The sequence below is a fragment of the Nematolebias whitei genome, chromosome 1 (assembly GCF_014905685.2).
Source record: "Nematolebias whitei isolate Nwh7 chromosome 1, NemWhi1, whole genome shotgun sequence".
Lineage (NCBI taxonomy): Eukaryota > Metazoa > Chordata > Actinopteri > Cyprinodontiformes > Rivulidae > Nematolebias > Nematolebias whitei.
This window is the reverse complement of record NC_056498.1, coordinates 23,579,779-23,586,006: the sequence shown is the minus strand read 5'-3', so window position 1 is coordinate 23,586,006 and position 6,228 is coordinate 23,579,779.

Genomic DNA, 6,228 nt, shown 5'->3' with positions numbered 1-6,228 from the left:
TTGAAGCAGACGTTGAAGCAGTCGTTGAAGCAGACGTTGAAGCAGACGTTGAAGCAGACGTTGTCTTTCGTTCCATCGCACCATTACCATTCTTTTCATAGCCTCATCATTTCTCAATATTGAGGCTTTTAAAAAAAGCTGTTCATCTGTTTACCATTAGGTAATGGTTGGTTCATCATTAGCTCAGCAATAATAAAGCACATTTTGGGGGCCCTTGCTTGGAAGTCTTAACTTCAATTAATTCCATTTTTTCCCGTTTCTCCCGTCTTCAGGCGTCGCCACAGCGAACGCACCAAGACTTAGCAATTATCAATTACTTTTACGCCAGATGCCCTTCCTGACGCAACCACAGACCACCGATCTACCACAGAGCTGCTATCTAAGGTGCCCGGGGGAGCACATGGTGGGGGTTAGGGGCCTTGCTCAAGGGCCCAGGGTGGGGCAAATGAGGGTGGAAACAGGTGTGGGATGCTTCCCTTATCCAACCCACACTTTGATGTTGCCGGTACCGGGAGTTGAACCAACAATCTTCTGATCACATGCCCACCTTCTCTAACCTCTGTGCCACCACACTTTATTTCCATTAATGAACCAAAACTACTGACTGATTTCAAAAGCCACTGATTTACATTTTATTTTGTACTTCAGATTACCACCTAAATAACTGATCAATTTTAAAATTTGTTTTGGAAGAAATCTTATAAGCCTAAACTTTATGAAGATTAAACATCAGTAAAAATTACCGTTTGCAAATAACAATGGGCTATAACATCATAAATTTCTACCCTACCTTTCCATCAACCAGTCAATTGTCTCATTGTCTTGTATATTTTCTGTCAGTATGCCCGTTAAAAAAATATAGAACCATGTAAAAGTGTGTATAGGTAAATATGTGGTTTTAGAGCTTTAGAACTTTAGAAATGCTGTGAATCAGCAGGGACTTCTTTTTTCTACGATCTGCTCAGTTCAAGACACGCAGCTCAAGCAGTCATGGAAAGTGTTGCTTAGAATATTTATCAGTGTATATAGACAAAACTAGGAGTCTCCTGAACACAAAAATAATGTGTTGTACCTAGAATAAGCCTGAGATCATCAGACCAATTTACTACAGGACACTTAGTGCAGTGAAATGATGTTGACATTTAAAAAGTCAGTTAAAAAATAATTAAAATTATTTACTCACTGGTATGTGTTTCAGGTTATTTAGTTTTTTCTTCACCTTATTATCAATTTAACCCTCAGTTAAAAACTGAGACCTGGACCATTTTGACAGAAGGGGTGGGAAAGTTAAGTTACCGGTGCTCGTGAAGGTTGCGCACAAAGCGCAGCAATCCAAAGACGTTCTCATTGTAGGGTTTTCTTCCATCCATCTCCTGAACCAACTGTGGTGGAAACTGCAACAACAAAAATAATAATGAAATGTTGATTATTTAAACTAAGTTCAACACTGCTTTTTTGTATGTTTACTGGCTTAGCAAAACCAAAACTCAAACATTCTTTCTATGAGATATGGTGACATGGTTACAAAGTGCAAACTTTGGGAGGGAGGGGTTTATCCCTGATTTTGCATCTGATGTTTTCCATCAAATGGGGAGCTACCATGCAAGAGCTAAAATACTCCATTCTCATGAGACAGTTTGGAGACGCTCATAATGACTTTCTGACTAGTTTGACAGAAAAGTTGTCACACAAATTTTTGAACCTGTTCAAAACTCAAGCAACAAGGGTGTGCAACTCTGCAACTCACATGAGAAAGTTGAGAACCTATGTAGATTAAAAGACAACAATATTTGTGAAATAGAAAACTCTTGCCGTCCGTCATCTTTTGCTTGTTCCAGAGTCGGTTCACGGGAAGAAGTAGCTTGAGTAGGGAAGCCCAGACATCTTTTTCCACAGCCACTTCTTCCAGTTTATCAGGAAGGACTTCAAGACATTCTCAGGGCAGCTGAAAGACGTAGTCTCTCCAGCATGTCCTGGGTTACCCCCAAGGTCTCCTTACTGTCTGACTTACTGCCAGCAATGTGAACTAAACGTTTGTACTGGTTGTATAGAGTTGAATGGTCCATAACAATAGATCCCCAATCCCATACTGATGAAGCAATCTCCACAGTGTATCTCGTGAAACACAATCAGATGCCTTCTCCAAGTCCACAAAACACATGTAGACTGGTTGGGCAAACTCTTATGCTCCCTGATATCCCTAGAGAGGGTAAAGAGCTGGTCCAGTGTTGTTCCTTCAGAAGCCAGGGTTCGACCACTAACCAGACTTTCTTGTTGTTCATAAAATATCTGACCATAGGTCCAGCCTCAAAGCAGAGATGAATATTAAAATCACCAACTATTAAAACACGGTCATAGCATAGCATAAAGCCCCCAGCATACTCCCGCATACGTCCATACGCAGAGGTACGCACGTACATAGGTGGAGGTACGAGCGTACCCCCCAGGGCATGTCCATGCAAAGCTCAATTTTTACGACCGCATACGTGTACGCGGTGTCGTACAATAAACTGCCCAGCGACGGACTGTTTTGCATGCGACATCAATGTATTAAATTCCCCTTCTTCATCCCTGATCTGGCCTTTTCTTTTGTTTTTTTGCCAAGAGGCAGTGATCTCTTCCTCCTCCGTTGATGCCATGACTGAAATGGGGAGAAATTAAGGAATTTGTCACGAGCGAATTAAACTCAGGTCCAGCATGGATGCGGGAGAGTCTGGAGATTTCCTGGTGGGCTGGTCTGATGTGTGGGCTGCAGAGCCAACGTTCCTCGTTTTTTAAAAATTTTTAGATCTTTTCATTAACAACATATAAACACAGAACACCGCTGAGGCTGCCAGTGCTTTTTTTCCCCCGACCTGTCAATCAATCCAGTAGGCGTGTCAGCAAATGACCAATCGGCGACCTCAATTTGTCCCAAAGATAAACACCTCTTGTCTGTGAAGCTGCTCTACAGCTGCTCAGGGTGTACGCTCGAGTACAAAGTCTGAACCCTCTGCGTACAGTACACGCGTACGTATGCGTGAACGGACGTACGCGGGAGTATACTGGGGGCTTAAGTCCCGTCATAAAATCAGTAAAATCTTTAATAAAATTCTTGCTGTGTTTAAGTGACTGGTAGATTGTGGCGCAGAGTAAAAGAGGAGAGAAGTTTATCTCCACCATCTGAAGTTCAAAACTCTGGTAAAAATGAGTGGGGATCAGCCGATAGTTAAAACTGGATTTAAAAACAGAGGCTAATCCAACTCCTTTACCGGTGGTCTGAGGAGAGCTAATGAAAGCGCAGTCAGGAGGGAGAAGTTCAGAAAATGGAGCCGACTCACCAACATGAAGCCAATTTTCTGCCAAGAACATAAAATCCAGTTTTTTGGAGGTAAAAAAGTCATTCAGAATAAAAGTCTTATTGGTTAGGGACCTCGCATTCAGCAAGGCTACCCGGAGAGTCTGATCCTTGCTGTCCGCAGTAGGTGCGCGGGATAGCTGGTGAAGATTCTTGAAGTTTAATGTGTCACATTTGGAAATCCTTTCCCGTGGCCAGTATGAAGACTCGCGCTCCAAATGAAGGGGTGGAGTCACAGATTCAATCCAGCGATGTCTCTATTCATACAAATACTTGCTCATAGGATAGTGGAAGAAACCAGAATTGTTGCCAGATAAGTTCAGATATCCTTTAATTCTCACTAAAAATCCTCCTTGTTTTCCGAATCTCCTTGGGTGTCTCTGAGGTTGAAAGGCGCAGGGCACATGGCGAAGATAGTTCAGTATGTTTGACAGGTGAGGAGGTAGTCTTGATGAATGATTACTAAAACCAGATACGGGCAACTTAACATGTCGGAGGCTGAGAAGAGTTGTGCGATCATAGATGAGCAGAGCAGAGGCATGAAAGCAAAAAATACCAAAAAGCAAACAGCAAAAAACAAGCAGAGCATATGTGGCAGGTGGCTGGCCGTAACTGGCATCATCTTGACCTGATCAAACAAACAACCACACAACACAACTACAAAGTCTTCCATCAAACTATGGCCTAAGATATCCTGGTGTTTGTGATGGACAAATGGTGATTAGCACAGAAGTCCAACAGTAAAACACCTCTCAACTTCAGATCAGAGAAGCTGTTCCTCCCAATCATGCACCTCCAGGTTACACTGTCCTTTCCCACAAGGAGACTGAAGTCCCTCAGCAGAATAATGGAGTCCTCAGTGGGAGCACACACATTTAACACATTTGAGTTGAGCTCAACTGGGCCTGACCTACCCCATGGGTAGAGGCTCAACCACCAGGTGCTTGCTGAAGAGTCCCTGGGATGGAGCCTCCATAACCCAAGTCTGGGAATGGGACGTCATACTTCTTGCCGTTTCTTTGTCCAGATGAGTATTATGAATCACTCTTTATCTGGGCTACCACCTAGGACCAATCTCTGTTGAGTGACTCTACTAGGAGTCATAGCCTCCAACATCATAGCTCTTTGTTTACATTATCATTTTGTTTACTCAATAATTGTTTAAACAGGAAGCTATGAATAATTTAATATTTTCTGTTGTAGTCACCTTCCTTTTCCATTGTTTGAAGGATCCACCTCCTGCATGTTTTTCCATTGACGTTTTCAGTTCCTCGTCAACCTCTCGATATCTTGACACCTCCTTTTGGTTACCAACATTTTTCAAATATGCAACTTTCCTGAAAAATAAATTTATAAAAAATATATGTTAGTTAATATTGAAAATATTAGAATGTGTGTGTAACTAATCTAGTCTTGATGAGATGACACAATATCAGTTTTCAAACTACAATCAGCAGTTCTGTCCACAGTTTCAGACAGTCAAAGTGAAGCTAGAATTTCCGTACACTGCATGTTACAATAACACATTCATCCTTTCATCCATCCATCTTCTTTACCCGCTTCTCCTTTTACAATGCAAGGAGCTGGTGCTTATCTCCAGCAGGTTGTACGGGAGGCAAGGTACACCCTGAACAGGATGCAAGTCCATCACACGTCAGTACAGAGACAAACGAGAAATGCAACCACTGACACACACCTAGGAACAATTTAGATTTAATTAACCTAACTTTTTTTTTGGTCTGTGGGAGAAAACTGGAGCACCAGCCAAAAACCCACACATACACAGGGACAACATGCAAACTTTCCCCAGAAAAACCCAAGTCCGGGAGACAATACTGTAACTTTCTCACTTAGAGGAGATGCTATAACCTTTGCATGGCCATCCACAATGAAATATGAGAATGAATGAATAAGTTTGGTTGTTTTTGGCTTACTTTGCATTGGTCCAGAAAAATGGGTGACTCAGGCATTCTTCCACTTTTGGTCTTTTTTCTGGTTCTTTATTGATCATCCATTCAATGAGGTCCCTGGCCACCACATCATCAACTTTGTCCAAACTGTAGATCCCTTCACAAATGTTGTACTCGCATTTAAATGGCTTGTTGATAGCAAATGGATCCTTCCCTTCTGGGAAGAATGGATGATATCCTCCAGAGAGGACATAATAAATCAGCATTCCGGCCACCTTAAAAATCAACAAAACTGTCAGGTTAGTTTCATTCTCACCAAGTCAATAATCAATCAGCACAGCAGAAAATCTCACCTGTACATCAGTTGTTGACTTGTATGGAACATCAGCTTCTTTCTCTAAAGCCTCTGTGGCCTTCCAGCACTTTGTTCCTGCACTGTTTGTTCGCCAAGTGGTTTGATCTTTGAGTAAGCGTCTACTTATGCCAAAATCAGCCAATCTTGCTTTCTCCTTAACATCTGCAGAAACCAGCAAGAAAAAACAATATTTTCAATAAATCATAAGAAATTCCAAGCAATCAACAAAGGGAGTAGAAATACAGTAGTCCCTCACTACTTAGCGGTTCGTTTTTTGCAAACTCGCACTATCGTGGTTTTTCAAAATAAGATTGGACATGACACATAATTGGTTGATTGAAGGATGAGCCTAACGATCGACATGGATTTTTTTTTTTTATGTAGCACCTCCTGCACCCCTGTGCAGCTCACACTGCAGGATAAGCTTCCTCCTGCAGTTGAACAGCTGATTAGCTGTTCTCCGTACAGAGCGGAAAAGTGGGCGTGCCCAAGAAAGCTTGCAGGTGGCTGAGAGCAGCGGAGGCACAGGAAGGAAATGACATTCTAAGCTAATTTGATCGTTTAAGGTTTAGAAACATTGTTTAGAATATTGCATGAATGAAGGAAGGGTTTAAAATGCCTATATA